This window comes from Pseudophryne corroboree, chromosome 4, assembly GCF_028390025.1.
Source record: "Pseudophryne corroboree isolate aPseCor3 chromosome 4, aPseCor3.hap2, whole genome shotgun sequence".
Taxonomy (NCBI): Eukaryota; Metazoa; Chordata; class Amphibia; order Anura; family Myobatrachidae; genus Pseudophryne; species Pseudophryne corroboree.
The window spans coordinates 163,446,355-163,464,556 of NC_086447.1; the positions used below are offsets into that span (position 1 = coordinate 163,446,355).

Consider the following 18,202-nt stretch of genomic DNA (forward strand, 5'->3'; position numbering starts at 1 on the left):
GTGCCACCTTTTTGGACAAGCGTGTCAGCGCCTTGTCCACCTTTGGTGAAGATTCCCAGCGTATCCTATCAGTTTGTGGAAAAGGATACGCCATAAGAATCCTTTTGGGAACTTGTGGTCTCCTATCTGGAGAGTCCCAAGCCTTTTCGCACAATTCACTTAATTCAAATGAGGATGGAAAAGTGACTTCAGGCTTTTTCTCTTTATACATGTGTACCCTCGTGTCAGGGACAGGTGGTTCCTCAGTATTATACAAAACCTCTTTAATGGCCATAATCATGTGCCGAATACCTTTTGCCACCTTCGGCTGTAATTTTGCATCTTCATAGTCGACACTAGAGTCAGAATCTGTGTCGGTATCTGTGTCATCGATCTGGGATATGATGCGCTTCTGAGACCCCGACGGGCCTGGCGCCACAGGGACAGGCATGGACTGGGTACCTGACTGATCCCTAGCTTCAGCCTTGTCTAACCTTTTATGCAATAGATTGACATTTGCATTCAAGACATTCAGCATATCCACCCATTACGGTGTCGGCTTTGCCGACGGCGACCTGAGATTCAAACACTCCCCCTCCACAGTAAGCGAGCCTTCTTCGTCAAACATGTCCACACACGCGTACCGACACACTTCACACACACAGGGAACCCCTTTTCTGAAGACAGTATCCCTGTCAAGGCCCTTTGGAGAGACAGAGAGAGAGTATGCCAGCACACCCCCCAGCGCAATAACCCTGGAGACCAACACAAAATGTTTTTCCCCAGCAGCGCTGTGTAATATGTAAACCGCCAATTATGTGCCCCCCCCCCTCTCTTTTAAGCACCCTTTCACCGTGTGTAAGCAGGGGAGAGTCCGGGGAGCTTCCTCTCAGCAGTGCTGTGGAGAGAAAATGGCGCTGGTGAGTGCTGAGGGAGAAGCCCTGCCCCCTCGGCGGTGGGCTTCTGTCCCGCTCAAACTTAGGAAAATATGGCGGGGGCTCTTTTATATACATGTACAGAGCCCATCTGTACATGTATATAGTCTTTTTGCCATGCAGAGGTTTATATTGCTGCCCAGGGCGCCCCCCCTGCGCCTTGCACCCTTACAGTGACCGGAGTGTGTGAGGTGTATGGGAGCAATGACGCACAGCTGCAGTGCTGTGCGTTACCTCAGTGAAGCTGAAGGCTTCTGCCGCCTGAGACGTCTTCTGACTTCTGTACTTCTGGCTCTGTGAGGAGAACGGCGGCGCGGCTCCGAGGGTGGACGCCCAGTAAGAACGTGCCCTCTGGAGCTAATGGTGTCCAGTAGCCGAGGAAGCAGAGCCTATCTTTGACAAGAAGGTCTGCTCCTCTCTCCTCAGTCCCTCGATGCAGGGAGCCTGTTGCCAGCAGTGCTCCCTGTGAAAAAGTAGTAAAAAGTAGAAAGAAAAATCCAAACAAAAATGCTTTCAGGCAGAGAACTCTGGAGAGCTCTCTGCAGTGCACCCATCTTGCTCTGGGCACAGTGTAAAACTGAGGTCTGGAGGAGGGGCATTGAGGGAGGAGCCAGTGCACACCCAGAATCCAAAGCTTTCTTAAAGTGCCCTATCTCCTGCGGAGCCCGTCTATTCCCCATGGTCCTTACGGAGTCCCAGCATCCTCAAGGACGTTAGAGAAACTGAGCTCTTGTGCACGGAAGCATGGTTATAGAGGAGGTGGCGCTATGCATTCTGGGAACAGTCAAAGCTTTTAGCCTGTTGGTGCCTCGGATCAAGATCCTACTCTACACCCCAATGTCATTCCCTGTGGAGCCCAGTGTACCTCGCAGAAAGAGATTTAACAACGGTAAGTTCTTACCATAAATCTCATTTTTTTGGATGTGTTGCTTGCATTCAGTGACGTAACTAAAGTACTGAGCCGCCCTTCGGGTTCCAGGCCGGGCAATTTGCTTCCTGGTGGGTGAAGGTAGGGGTGGGTGGGAGTGTCACCGGCGCCTGTACAGAGCCTCACTGTGTGCCCGGAGCTGCCTATTGTAGGGAAAGACTCCTGAGATGATGTCATCATCTTGCAAGACCAGAAGTAGCTCTGTAGCAGCGCGGCTGACGGACGAGAGGATTCTAGGTGAGGTGAGTACGCAGTGCCACAGTGTCCTGGTGACCCCACCACCCTCAGAGTCCTCCAGCTGCGGACAAAAGTCATAGCCACACAGTCCCGGTCACCCCCCTCCTAATACTGACTGATTATATCACGTTATACAAATAACTAATCACTTCACACAGACTCTCACTCAGGAATAACATGCTGATACTCTCATAGCTGGGATATGGAACAGCAATTAATGGGCCCTACACACTGGCAGATGATACTGCATGATATGAACGTTCTCGTTCATTAATGAACGAGAACTCGTTCATATCGAGCAGTGTGGAGGCACCAGCGATGAACGATGCGCGGCCCAGCGCTCGTTCATCGCTGGTGCCCCGTCGCTTGTGCATGCAGGCCAATATGGATGAGATCGTCGATATTTGTCTGCACTGCTATGGAGCCGAGTGACGGGGGGTCAAGAAACTTCACCCCCACTGTCACTGCCCTCTTGCCGCCGGATCGCCCGTCGGCAGTATCCAACGTCGGGCAGCTTGGCGGCGGATCTATCAGTGTGTAGGGCCCATAAGGATATATGAGCGTACCACTAACAAAATACAGACACAGTAAAAGCTGGGGTATCAGGACATTGCAGAACATCACATTTCTTTCAGATATGCAGATACACATATTAGAGAGCAGTGGTGTAACTATAGAGCCAGCCCTAACAGATATACGTGCTGAAGCTGACACTGATTTGTTAGTTGTGGCTCTCCCCAGGGACCAGCCACCTCTAGCTGTGCTTCTCATATCAGCCCAGCCCTTCCTGATCGCTGATTACTCCCCACTTCTCCTGGTGGACGCTATGACTTTTCATCTCCAGGCTTACGCTCATTAGGACAACAAGACTTAGGTCGACAGTCATTAGGTTGATGACTATTGGTCGACATGCATTAGGTCGACATGGTCACTAGGTCGACATGGAAAAAGGTCGACTTGTGTTTTTCAAATTTCTCCCCCATTTTTTTTACTTTTTCATATTTTACGTTCCACGTGGACTACAATTGGGAATAGTAACCTGTGCCGAGTGCTTCGGTAGAGGCGCGAGGCAGCTTGCCCGAGCCAAGGGGACACGAGGTGACACGGTGCACTAATTGGGGTTCCCTGTCACTTTACGGAGAAAACGACACCAAAAAAGTAAAAAAGCTCATGTCGACCTTTTCCATGTCGACTAATGACCATGTCGACCCAGTGACCTAATGACTGTCGACCTAAGTCTTGTCGACCTAATGACCCATACCCCATCTCCAGCCCCCATGGTACAGTAGCCCAGCCGCCAGCCACCTCTGCAGCCCCAGATCCCCCAACAGCCAGCACAGCCTGCGACACCCACAGTTAGTGCTGCGAGTTAGGATGAGGAGCCACGGGTCCAGGACTCCCCATCCAGCTGCATCTGCTGCATCTTCCTCACCTCTAGGGTCCTTGTGTGATTCTTCAGCAGGCGGCAGCCCTCAGTAGCCACCACTGGTGGGATGTGCTTAACCAGCTAGAGCAGAGGGGAGATTTGAGGTCATGGATGCTGGAGCTCACATGCATCATCCCGGCTCTGGGGCCACACACACTCTCACAATGACCTGGACCCTCACACACTGTCACACTGACCAAGAGCCACACACTGGGCAGGCCACTCACACATTGTCACACTCACCAGGGGCCATACACACTGTCACACTAACCAGGCTATTCACACACTGTAACACTGACCAGGCCATACACACACTGTCACACTACTGACAAGGCCACTCATACACTGTCACACTGACCTGGCCGCTCACATACTGTCATACTGACAAGGCCGCTCACACACTGTCACACTGACCAGGCCGCTCACATTGTCACTCTACTCATGCCTTTCCCACTCGAGTGGAGACCTGGGTTGGGGGCCCTTAAAAATGTTGTTATAGGGACAACAAAGTTCTAGTTACATCCCTGCTCACTACATAAAAAGTCCTTCATGTTTACATTCCTTTAAGCCGCCTCAGAGCCCTAAAACTGCATTAATATATATATATATATATATATGATACAGCAGCTAATAGCATTAATATTTTACACTGATTATGAGTGAAACCTCTGTACACCTGCCACCAATATTTGTTTATTTAGACATGCAAAGGAGCCCATACACTAGGAAGAGGTATCGCATTCGCTCCGTCGCACACGATACTCCTTAAACACCCGCCAGCCGCTGGCAGATCTTGGTCTCAGGATATTGTTAGTCCAGGTCTCCTCACTCACGAATTGCTAATGTTAGATTGCATGCAATCTAACATTAAAGCACATCATCGCAAGCGACAGGGCCAGATCTTACCTGCTGCAGGTAAAATCTGAAAACCCTGCTTACGACCCCCGGGAGCAGCCTCTGATCGCAATTGTAAGTGGACTACATACGATGTGGTGACCTACGTTGGCCAAGGTCATATCATGATATCGTCCTAGTCCTAGTGTGTGGGCACCTTAGATCCTCTGTTGCTGATAAAGTTTAATATAGTCTGCTCAATCTTATCAAGCTCATGTTTATATAAATCTTTAAAATACGAATAAATAAAGCATGCATTAATAACCAGGTTCTCTGCATCCATCTCAATTTATACAGCAGCTATACTGGCCTACAGACTCCAGCCAGTCAGTCAGGGATAGCTCCCTGGCACAGCTATAGTTAATGTCTGTAAGGTGATTGTGATGCATTAGTGACATCACATGTGTTTGTGATGCGTTAGTGACATCACAGGCACTGGGACAGCAATATAACCATGTCACTGCTCCACTGCCAGTCATTGCTCACAGTACTTCGGTCAGTGCAGCAGCTCTTATTTATCTGCGAGTTTATACTCAAAGACATATTCTCTGCGACTTATTGTTCACTAGAACTTGAGTCTGCAAAAGGAACATGAGTTCCTACTTTATTATTTTATTTATTTGCCTCCTGATTCCTGAGGAGCTGTACGCCAGGCCTCTCAGAGCTGGGTGGCGACAAGCCTCTATTGTCGATACTGCCAAGGAAGATCTCATGGAGAGGCATAAAGTACATCCTCAGGATGGGCCCCCTCAACAACGGCATTATGTGCGGCACCCAGAGCATCATCATGGGTGCCATCCGGAGCGACATCATGGGCGCTATCAAGAACATCATCATGGGCGACCCCAGGAGCAAAATGAGGTACGCACCCAGGAGCAGAATAAGGAACACCACCAGGAGCAGAATGAGAAACACCCTGAGGAGCAGAATGAGGGACACCCCCAGGAGCAGCGTCAGACACGTGGATTCATCCAGAAATTTGTGTCCGGATTGGTGAAGTGGCTCCTGATTGCCGGGGTAGCATTTGTAATATTTATATGCCTGAGCATGTACTGCTCCTACCAGTGCATAAATAGATACGGGGACCAAATTCCACCTGAGCTATTGCAAGGATTATGAGGAAATCGTACCCCACACCTGCAGCTTGTCCATCTGGCTGCTACTCTGCTCCAGCCTCACATCAACAGTGCCTCTTACATGCTCCTGCAGCACCTCAGCAGTGTCTATTACCTCGCTGCTCCATCAGTATATCACCTTGCTGCCTGCAGTGCCTACATGCACTGTCAGGAACCTCCAGTATCAGAGAAGCCTTGACGTTGGCCTGGAGGCTTAACCATATCTTTGCAAATATATGTTACCAAGATCTCTGAATATTTTACCACCATGTAGTGTTCAAATCGTATTGCTAATACCCCTTGGTGTGCTAGGAAAACCTGTTTTGTGTATTTTTCTTGCTTAGAGCAACCCTTCCCTTTCAAGCTCCTGAGGGGTATTACTAAACTGATTGAGCAGCCTCCATGTCATATTGCAGTTCTGAGAGGCACAAATTGGGCCAGAATTTTGAGAGCATGCTGGTTCTTGTAGTGCCATTTGGAAGACCTACGGGTGACTCCAGGTAACCTGGCTCTCAATTTAGATATACCCCTTTAAGTGCTATTATCATGTGACCTTACAGTACAAAATTATATGGCTCAGATTGGGTACTGTTATAATGCAGTGTTAGGGACCTCCAGTATCAGAGAAATCTTGACATTGGCCTAGAGGCATAACCATATATTTGCAAATATATGTAACCAATATCTCTGAATGATCTACCATGCAGTGTTCAGATATTATTGCTAATACCCCTTGGTGTGCTGGGGAAACCAGTTTTGTGTATTATTCTTGTTTAAAATTAACTCCTCCCTTTCAAGTACCTGAGGGGTATTAGTAAACTGAATGTGCAGCTTCCATTTTATATTGCAGCGCATACTTACCTACTCTTTTAAAGATTGTGCTTTTATAGATTATCCACAGAAGTGCAATAAATGTTACAAAATGCCAAACATTAAAATAATAGGATGAGGCCCAATCTCACCCACATCAGAGCTGCAATAAAATTAAGCGCTTGTCATGGAGAAATGCATTGTGCACCGTCCCACAATGCACAGAATATCCCAGGAACTGGAATACTTCCAATTTATTTATTTAGAATCAACTCATGTCTGCACCTGGGCAGAGCCGGATTAACAAAGGGGCGGGTGGAGCTGCAGCTCCAGGCTCCCATTGAAAGTAGGCCCAGACAGTGCTTAGACATTGGTGACAAGAAAAAATAATAATTTTTGTTACCATTAGTGACCATCCGCAGTCCTGTCTACTCACTTCATAACCCCCTCCACCCTACCTATTGCCCACATACACTCCACCAGGGCCGCGGGCTGAAAGTGAAACAAAACAGAAGGAGGCGTTCCTGCTCCTTCCCCTCACGTTTCATCTCCCCCTCTCTCTCTGTTTCCCCCCTCTCTCCCCTTTCTATCTCTCCCGCTTTTTCTCTCACTCTCCCTCCTCTCCCCGCTCCCTCTTTCGTTCTCACTATGCTCCCCTCTCCCCCTATTCTCTCTCTCGTCCTGGGATTCTCCCCTTTTCCCTTCCTGCCTCCCCTTTCTCTTTCTCACTGTCTGTCTCCCCACTACTCTCTCAACTTTGCCTCTCCTTTCACCCCTCCCCCTCTCTCACTGTCTCCCCCTCTCTCCCCTTTCTATATCCCCCTACTGCCCCTTTCTCTCCCCTTCTCTTTCTCTGTCTCAACCCGTCTCTCTCTCTCGCTGTATCTCCTATCTTCTCTCTCTACCCCCCCCCCCTCCTTCTCTCTTGGTGTCTCCCCTTCTCTGTCTCTTTCACCTTCTCTTTCTCTCCTCTTGATCACCCATCTCTCTCCCCCTCTTTTCCCCTTTCTCTCTCTCCCACTCACTTCTCCCCTACCCCCCTTTCTCTTTCTGTTTCCCCTTCTCTCTCTCTGGGCGAGATGTACTAAAGGCAAAATGCTGTAAACCCCCCATTTTCAGGGGGTTTTACCACATTCTCATATGTACTAAGACCTGGCCTCCGGGTTTTTGCCGCTGAGGGTATCGCCATCTTTTTATGTTGATACCCTTTAGAAGCCTATGGGCTTCTTTCGCACCCGCCGCTCAGAGCCGCACCCACCGCCCAGTGAAGCACCCACCGAGCCCCCCTCACCTGTGTCCAGACAACTGCGCTCCATGATCCCCCACCCAGGGACTCCCAGCACACGCCATTCCCAAGGCTGGGAGGTGACAGACCCCACACCTTCTCACAGGTAACGTGGGGGACCTCTGTCACCGCATTGCAATGTTAATTGCATATGTTAGTATCGATGCGAGGGGTGGCGATTTATTTTAATACATCTCGCCCTCTGTGTCTACCTCCATCTCTCCCAGTCTCTCTCTCTTTCTCTGTCTTCCCCCTTCTCGCTACCTCATTATCTCCCACTTCTCTTTCTCTCCCTCTCCTTTCTCTCTCTCTCATCCTCCCCTTTCTTACTCTCTCCCCCCTTTTTCTCACCTTCTCTCTCTCACCCCTTTTTATCTCATTCTCACCCTTTCTCTCTCTTTCCCTCTCTCTCTCTCTCTCTCTCATCCGCTTTACCTATTTCTATCCCCCCTTTCTCTCTCTCCTCCCCTTTCTCTCTCTCCCTCACCTTTCTTTCTCTTCCTCCCCTTTCTTTCTCTCCCCCTCTCTTTCACACACTTTATCCTCTTCTCTCTCTACCCCTCTCTATCACCCCTATTTTCTTTCTCTTTCCCCTCATTCTCTCCGCTCTTGCCTCTCCCTTTATCTCTTTCTCTACCCCCCTTTCTCTCACCCCCTTTTCTCACTCTCTTCCCCATTTCTGTCTCTCTCTCTCCCCCTTTCCCGAACACAAGTATGCAAGGGAGAGTAAGGGCTATGCTGAGGGAGGAGAGGTTAGGTTAGTCACAAGGGTGAAGGTTAGGATTAGGCTCTGGGGGAGGGTAGAGTCAGGCTGCATGAGAGTTAGGAGTAGGCTGAGGGAGGGTTAGGGAGAGGGGTAGGTTTAAATAAGATTTTACTCACCGGTAAATCTATTTCTCGTAGTCCGTAGTGGATGCTGGGAACTCCGAAAGGACCATGGGGAATAGCGGGCTCCGAAGGAGGCTGGGCACTCTAGAAAGATTTATGACTACCTGGTGTGCACTGGCTCCTCCCACTATGACCCTCCTCCAAGCCTCAGTTAGGACACTGTGCCCGGACGAGCTGACATAATAAGGAAGGATTTTGAATCCCGGGTAAGACTCATACCAGCCACACCAATCACACCGTACAACTTGTGATACTATATACAGTTTGACAGTATGAAAACAACTGAGCCTCTCAACAGATGGCTCAACAATAACCCTTTAGTTAGCAATAACTATTTACAAGTATTGCAGACAATCCGCACTTGGGATGGGCGCCCAGCATCCACTACGGACTACGAGAAATAGATTTACCGGTGAGTAAAATCTTATTTTCTCTGACGTCCTAGTGGATGCTGGGAACTCCGAAAGGACCATGGGGATTATACCAAAGCTCCCAAACGGGCGGGAGAGTGCGGATGACTCTGCAGCACCGAATGAGAGAACTGAAGGTCCTCCTCAGCCAGGGTATCAAATTTGTAGAATTTTGCAAACGTGTTTGCCCCTGACCAAGTAACAGCTCGGCAAAGTTGTAAAGCCGAGACCCCTCGGGCATCCGCCCAAGATGAGCCCACCTTCCCTGTGGAATGGGCTTTCACTGATTTAGGATGCGGCAGTCCAGCCGCAGAATGCGCCTGCTGAATCGTGTCACAGATCCAGCGAGCGATAGTCTGCTTAGAAGCAAGAGCACCCAGCCTGTTGGGTGCATACAGGATAAATAGCGAGTCAATTTTCCTGACTCTAGCCGTCCTGGAGACATAATTTTTCAAGGCCCTGACTACGTCCAGTAATTTGGAATCCTCCAAGTCCCTAGTAGCCGCAGGCACCACAATAGGTTGGTTCAAGTGAAAAGCTGATACCACCTTAGGGAGAAACTGGGGACGAGTACTCAATTCTGCCCTATCCATATGGAAAATCAGATAAGGACTTTTATATGACAAAGCCGCCAATTCTGATACACGCCTGGCCGAAACCAAGGCCAATAACATGACCACTTTCAACGTGAGATATTTTAGATCCACGGTTTTTAGTGGTTCAAACCAATGTGATTTTAAGAAACTCAACACCACGTTGAGATCCCAAGGTGCCACTGGAGGCACAACCGGGGGCTGAATATGCAGCACTCCTTTTACAATGTCTGAACTTCAGGTACTGAAGCTAATTCTTTCTGGAAGAACATCGACAGAGCCGAGATCTGTATCTTAATGGAGCCTAATTTTAGGCCCATAGACACTCCTGCTTGTAGGAAATGCAGAAATCGACCTAGTTGAAATTCCTCTGTTGGGGCCTTTTTTGGCCTCACACCAAGCAACATATTTCCGCCATATGCGGTGATAATGTTTTGCAGTTACATCTTTCCTGGCTTGAATCAGCGTAGGAATGACTTCCTCCGGAATGCCCTTTTCCTTTAGGATCCGGCGTTCAACCGCCATGCCATCAAAACGTAGCCGCGGTAAATCTTGGAACAGACAGGGCCCCTGCTGCAGCAGGTCCTGTCTGAGCGGCAGAGGCCATGGGTCCTCTGATATATTTTCTTGAAGTTCTGGGTACCAGGCTCTTCTTGGCCAATCCGGAACCACGAGTATCGTTCTTACTCCTCGCCTTCTTATTATTCTCAGTACCTTTGGTATGAGAGGCAGAGGGGGGAACACATAAAACGACTGGTACACCCACGGTGTTACCAGAGCGTCCACAGCTATCGCCTGAAGGTCCCTTGACCTGGCGCAATATCTTTTATAGCTTTTTGTTGAGACGGGACGCCTTCATGTCCACCTGTGGCCTTTCCCAATGGTGTACAATCCTTTGGAAGACTTCTGGATGAAGTCCCCACACTCTCGAGTGGAAGTCGTGTCTGCTGAGAAGATCTGCTTCCCAGTTGTCCACTCCGGGAATGAACACTGCTGACAGTGCTAACACATGATTTTCCGCCCATCGGAGAATCCTTGTGGCTTCTGCCATCGCCATCCTGCTTCTTGTGCCGCCCTGTTGGTTTACATGGGCGACTGCCGTGATGTTGCCTGATTGGATCAGGACCGGCTGGTTTTGAAGCAGAGGCCTTGCCTGACTCAGGGCATTGTAAATGGCCCTCTGTTCCAGAACATTTATGTAGGGAAGTCACCTGACTTGAGCAAAGTCCCTGGAAGTTTCTTCCCTGTGTGACTGCCCCCCAGCCTCAAAGGCTGGCATCCATGGTCACTAGGACCTAGTCCTGTATGTCGAACCTGCGGCCCTCTTGAAGATGGGCACTCTGCAGCCACTACAGTAGAGATACCCTGGTCCTTGGAGACAGGGTTATCAGCCTAATGCATCTGAAGATGCGACCCGGACCACTTGTCTAACAGGTCCCCCTGAAAAGTTCTTGCATGGAACCTGCCGAATGGGATTGCTTCGTAGGAAGCTATCATTTTTCCCAGGACTCGCGTGCAATGATGCACCGATAACTGTTTTGGCTTCAGGAGGTCTCTGACTAGAGATGACAGCTCCTTGGCTTTCTCCTCCGGGAGAAACACATATTTCTGGTCTGTGTCCAGAACCATCCCCAGGAACAGTAGACGTGTCGTAGGAACCAGCTGTGACTCTGGACTGTTTAGAATTCAACCGTGCTGTTGTAGCACTTTCCAAAATAGTGCTACCCCGACTAGCAACTGCTCCTTGGACCTCGCCCTTATAAGGAGATTGTCCAAGTACGGGATATTTAAAACTCCCCTTTTTCGAAGGAGTATCATCATTCCGGCCATTACCTTGGTAACACCCTCGGTGCCATGTACAGTCCAAACGGCAGAGTCTGGACTTGGTAATGGTAATCCTGTACCACAAATCTGAGGTACTCCTGGCGAGGATAGTAAATAGGAACATGCAGGTAAGCATCCTTGATGTCCCGGGATACCATGTAATCCCCCTCGTCCAGGCTTGCAATAACCGCCCTGAGCGATTCCATCTTGAACTTGAATTTTTTATGCATGTGTTCAAGGATTTTAAATATAAAGAAGGGTCACACCGAACCATGCGGTTTCGGTACCCCAAACCGTGTGGAATAGTAACCCCGTCCTTGTTGAAGTAGGGGCACCTTAAGTATTACCTGCTGGGAATACAGCTTATTAATTGCCTCTAGCACAGCCTCCCTGCCTGAGGGAGTTGTCGGCAAGGCATATTTGAGGAAACGGCGGGGGGAAGACATCTCGAATTCCAGCTTGTACCCCTGAAATACTACTTGAATGAAACAGGGATCCACCTGTGAGCGAGCCCACTGATCGCTGAAATTTTTGAGACGGCCCCCCACCGTACCTGGCTACACCTGTGGAGCCCCCGCGTCATGCTGTGGACTCAGAGGAAGCGAGAGAAGAATTATGATTCTGGGAACAGGCTGACTGGTGCAGCTTTTTCCCTCTTCCCTTGTCTCTGTACAGAAAGGAAGCGCCTTTAACCCGCTTGCTTTTCTGAAGCCGAAAGGACTGTACCTGATAATACAGTGCTTTCTTAGTCTGTGAGGAAAACTGAGGTAAAAATATTTCTTCCCAGCTGTTGCAGCGGATACGAGGTCCCAGAGACCATCCCCAAATAATTCCTCACCCTTATAAGGCAGAATCTCTATGCGCCTTTTAAGGTCAGCATCACCTGTCCAGTGACAGGTCTCTAATACCCTCCTGACAGAATGGACATTACATTCATTTTGGATGCCAGCCGGCAAAATATCCCTCTGTGCATCCCTCATATATAAGACGACGTCTTTAATATGTTCTCATGTTAGCAAACTAGTATGTTTGACAGGGTCACCGACCACGCTGCAGCAGCACGCTCTGCAGGTTTCAGTCTAGTACCTGAGTGTGTAAATACAGACTTCAGGATAGCCTCCTGCTTTTTATCAACAGGTACCTTCAAAGTGGCCGTTCCTAAAACGGCAGTGCCACCTATTTTGACAACCGTGTGAGCGCCTTATCCACCCTAGGGGATATCTCCCAGCGTAACTTATCCTCTGGCGGGAAAGGGTACGCCATCAGTAATGATAAAGCTGAATATGTATCTTATATAAAACCCTTTATGAGGTCTAAGAACACTGTACGCTGTTTACGTATGAAGTACCGTAGGGGTACGCACGTTGCGTAACAAACGCTTAGCCGTAGTCGAGACGCTCAAGCGTCACGTTCGCTCACGGCCAAGAGATCACAGGCAGGCACGCTATTGGCTGCCGACTAACGTAATGATTCGCTATAGTGTAGCGGACGCTCGGGACCACGAGGAGATCACCAGCGGCGCTGACGCTCACAATGTCAAACCTTTGTATCTAAACCATAAACAGTGTATTGTGCAGTAAAACCTTAGTGTAATGATAGAGTGTAAATGCAACACAGTATAACCTTATTACCTTTAAAGCTGTTCTAGCGTCACCGACGCTCTGAGAATACTTAACACTATAAGAAATACACAGATACCGTGCTCAGGGTCCAACGCCTAATATATATATTATGAATGATATACTTGCAAAAGAATTAATTACATATACAAATCATACACTACAATATAACATAGACTACCTAACCAGATAACTACACAGGAAATATAATACAATTACTATTTAAGAGAAAATAAGAGAGAAAGAGGAGAAGAGAGAGAGAGAGAGAGATTGGCTCACAATAACAAGAAGATCAATATGGTTGCAGCGAAGCTTACACATGTGAGGAACAATCGCTGCGCAGTTATTCAATGCTGAGAATCTTTGTGGAGAAAATACTTGACCTTACCCATACTGGCAGTCCCTATATACACAACCCTACAATACCGCATGGGACAGAAGCTAGACTCCATTTTATTAAAGCTCCCATGATTCCAAAGACTGCACCACATGGTTGAAAGGGGGAGGGGAAAATACCCGGCAGCAGCCATTTTAGATTTGCAGGTCCAAATACATGGCACTCTCTGCTACACCACAATCACATAGCAGAAGACACAAGACTCCATTTTATTCCAAAATGTCCAAGCCTCAGAACAATGCATATGTTCTGATTTTACAATTCCAAACCATCTAAATCACCTTTCACAATTTCAATCCAACTTCCTAGAACCATCTTATTCACTTTCACATTCCAAACAACTTCCTAGAACCATCTTATTCACTTTCACATTCCAAACAACTTCAGTATCTCAATAACCAGAGCATATTCATCACAAGACCAGATCACAATGTAACCACACATCTCAGCCCGCCACTGCCACAAGCACATGCCCAAACGCAACTGCATGGTGGTATTTATGATTAACAAGATATATATTATAACTAACCAGTACAATCTATTTTAAATCACCATAGGCAAACAAATACCACAAATGCTATGCTACAGGTTGTCTAATGTCCCAGCTACCATCACAGATTCCCAGATCTATCACACAAACACCCAACAATCACACAACCAAGTTACAATATCCTATTTAAACCAGAAAGCAATCTGTCTATATTTCCTTATCTAGCCATGTGAATTCAATACTTAGCCTTTGGTGCCTGGTGATGATCCAGCCATGCTTCTGGGAGCTTTGTTCTGAGTGTAGCTTCATTACATCTGTTCTCTGAGGCCACCAGCAAAAACTGACCCCCAACCCCCCCAGACAGGAACTATCCTCCTGTGTGTCTGTTCCTAGGGGAGGGGTCTCTCTCTCTCCTTTGTATATGTTAATCAGGTTCAGCCCTGAAAATCTTAGTAAAAGGTTGGCTTGATCATCCATTGTTCTCAACAAAGTGATCTTAGCTTTTATACATATAATCATATCTATCCGCTGCAATGTCCCACAACTTCACAACCAGCATCAAACTAACCCACACATCATTCTGCTTGCTTCAATACCAAACATGATGGGCGCATCTGGTTCTGTTCAGATAATACATATTCATGACATCAATTCATCAGCCAATTCTAAATCTCCATGATGTCTGGTGCTTGACATTATTATAACCATGTACTGTATGAAACAAGCGCCGAATCCATCTCCGTGCCATGTCCGAGCAAATGCGTGTGTTTCCATATATTGCTGTGCTCGCTGCGCATATTTGCAAGTATAGCGACTTAAATGTGTGTGTGGTTTGTATGTTCTCTCTATGTAATATTTTTGACTTTGACAGTAACTTTTTAGAAATTACCAGTTTCTTATCAGGGGGAACCCACGCTTTTCACACACTTCATTCATTCATCTGATGGGGGAACAAAACACTGCCTGCTTTTTCTCCCCAAACATAAAAACCCATTTTTAGAGGTTAATGTCAGAAATGTGTAACACATTTTTTATTGCCGGGATCAAGTCACGGATGTTCCTAGTGGATTGTGTATATGTCTCAACCTTGTCGACACTGGAGTCAGACTCCGTGTCGACATCTGTGTCTGCCATCTGAATGAGCGGGCGTTTTTGAGCCCCTGATGGCCTTTGAGACGCCTGGGCAGGCACGGGCTGAGAAGCCGGCTGTCCCACAGCTGTTACGTCATCCACCCTTTTATGTAAGGAGTTGACACAGTCGGTTAATACCTTTTACCTAACCATCCACTCTGGTGTCGGCCCCACAGGGGGCGACATCACATTTATCGGCATCTGCTCCGTCACTATATAAGCCTCCTCCTCAAACATGTCAACACAGCTGTACCGACACACCGCACACACACAGGGAATGCTCTGACTGAGGACAGGACCCACAAAGCCCTTTGGGGAGACAGAGAGAGAGTATGCCAGCACACACCAGAGCGCTATATAATGTGGGGATTAACACTATAACTGAGTGAATTTTCCCCCATAGCTGCTTGTATATACAATATTGCGCCTAAATTTAGTGCCCCCCCTCTCTTTTTAACCCTTTGAGCCTGAAAACTACAGGGGAGAGCCTGGGGAGCTTTCTTCCAGCTGCACTGTGAAGAGAAAATGGCGCCAGTGTGTCTGAGGGAGATAGCTCCGCCCCTTTTCCGCGGCCTATTCTCCCGCTTTTTTCTGGATTCTGGCAGGGGTATTTTCCACATATATAGCCTCTAGGGCTATATATTGTGGTATTTTTGCCAGCCAAGGTGTTTTTATTGCTGCTCAGGGCGCCCCCCCCAAGCGCCCTGCACCCTCAGTGACCGGAGTGTGAAGTGTGTATGAGGAGCAATGGCGCACAGCTGCAGTGCTGTGCGCTACCTTGGTGAAGACTGATGTCTTCTGCCGCCGTTTTTCCGGACCTCTTCTTGCTTCTGGCTCTGTAAGGGGGACGGCGGCGCGGCTCCGGGACTGAACACCAAGGACTGGGCCTGCGGTCGATCCCTCTGGAGCTAATGGTGTCCAGTAGCCTAAGAAGCCCAATCCGGCTGCAAGCAGGCGAGTTCGCTTCTTCTCCCCTTAGTCCCTAGCTGCAGTGAGCCTGTTGCCAGCAGGTCTCACTGAAAATAAAAAACCTAAAACTATACTTTCTTTCTAAGGGCTCAGGAGAGCCCCTAGTGTGCATCCAACCTCGGCCGGGCACAAGATCTAACTGAGGCTTGGAGGAGGGTCATAGTGGGAGGAGCCAGTGCACACCAGGTAGTCTTAAATCTTTCTAGAGTGCCCAGCCTCCTTTGGAGCCCGCTATTCCCCATGGTCCTTTCGGAGTTCCCAGCATCCACTAGGACGTCAGAGAAATTTACTTACCAAGAAGTGTTGGGATTCTGACCGTCGGGATCCTCACCGTCGGGATCCCATACCCAACCCATAGACGAGCATATATAGACATAGGCACATACAGATATAGGCACATAATGACATAGAGGGGCACATATAGGCAGACTGTAGGCACATATGGACATAGGCACATACGGACATAGGGGAGCACATAAGGACATACTGTAGGCCCATACGAACATAGAAGACCACCTGAGCTCCAGATTCTAACTTGCCACTGGAATGACTTTACACCCCTAGATGCCGTCCCACAGCACAAGAGACCCCTCCTTCCACATCACTAGCCACACACCACAGCACTGGTCACACTCTCTGTGGTGGCACACAATAGGCCCTTCATGAATTTCAGCCCCAGGCCCATGTGGACCTTAATCTGGCACTGCCTAATGGTGGGAGGCATGACCACGCTCCCTTAGAAAAACAATAATTGCGGTGCTGCACGGTAAACAGGGTGGTGCCGTGAGCTGCTAAGAGGGGGATAACTGCAGGTAATTAGTACTACCCCCCCTACCCCCCCCCCCCCCCCCCCTCCCCCAGCAGCCCTGCATGGGAGTGCCATGGATGTGTAGCCCAGCTGTTTTGATTGATTGGGGAGTTTGGTTGCAGATAAGAGCCCTGTTCTGATGGATATTTTGCACCCAGCATGGGGTGGGTGGAAGTGACAATACTATTGATGACGGCAGCAAATGTCTAAACAGCGGGCGGTGTGAGCATATGCATGAAGTGGCATAAATACTTGCATAGACAGGTACATGGTTGCATTAGCATAGGGTACAGTAGCATATACAGTATATGGCTGTAGTAACCTGTATTTATTATTTATGAGACCTGTGCTCAAGAGTAGGAGCAGTTTCATTATGGCATTGCCAGAAGCTTCACACTAATCTATAGTCACATTTGTTATTGATACCATTGATACCATGACGAAGGTTACATTCTATGTGATACAGATGTAGGTGGGGTCTGTTCTCATCTGTAATCTTTGTATTGTTTTTAATGCATGGTTTTTGGATTAGTTATACCCCTTTTCCACTTACGAGCATGGGTCGCAGCCGGGAGCCTGACACGGGAGCTGCCCCCTGCTGCTACCCGTGCTCGGCCCCTTTCCCATCAGCAGTCACAACCCGGCATATGCCGGGTTGGTGATGCTTCTAGTGACGCGGCAGGGGAGCCGCAGGGAGATCACATGATCTCCCAGCGCCGCCCTTCCATACAGTGTAAACGGGAGCCGTGTCGCATCGACACGGCTCCCGTTTACACTACAACCCTACCCGGATCATTCCCGTGTCCTACCCAGGTAAATAGCCGGGTAGGATTCACGGGTCACTTGATCCGGGTTTACCCTTTTCCACTTGCAAAAAACACGGGTAAATGCGTGCCCCCGTGTATTTACCCGTGTTTTTTGAGCTAGTGGAAAAGGGGTATTAGTGGGTAGGCAGTCAGTACAGATGTGTCCTCCTACATCCATGCAGCAGTCACGTTAAACAGCCACTCTAGTCATGCCTAGTCGTGAGTGCAACTACTAATGCTGGGCATCTTTTTGTGCATTTTTCCACTATGTGAATAAGACACACAAGCAGATTAAAATGATATGCGGAATGCCTATATTCTGTGTGCGACTTTAACTATATCTGCATATGAAATACTATGTTACAGGATCAGTGGCTGTTTTCTGAAAAACACTGTAACAAGCATTTAGTGTGTCCCTGGTCTGCAACCTCAGACTTGCAACCTGGGTCAGTGCCGCGGCTTATGTCTGGCCTTGGGTGTTTAGATTGTTCAGGGCTGCCTGGGGCAGTTCCGGATCACCTCATCAGCAGCAGATGACAGAAGACACCAGAGCAAGTGCAGAACGGCTTATATGTGAAAGGGGTCAACCAGGGAAAAACCCGGGTCTGAAATGTAGTGTGTAAGGGGTTCTCCAAGCTGGGACCCAGGTATACACCTG

General features: G+C 48.5%; 1 protein-coding gene across 2 annotated transcripts in view; it reads right to left on the reverse strand.

Annotated features, from left to right (window-relative positions):
- DZIP1L (DAZ interacting zinc finger protein 1 like) overlaps nt 1–18,202 on the reverse strand; it is a 282,067-nt gene that overhangs the window by 39,709 nt on the left and 224,156 nt on the right. The gene's annotated exons all lie outside the window — the stretch shown is intronic.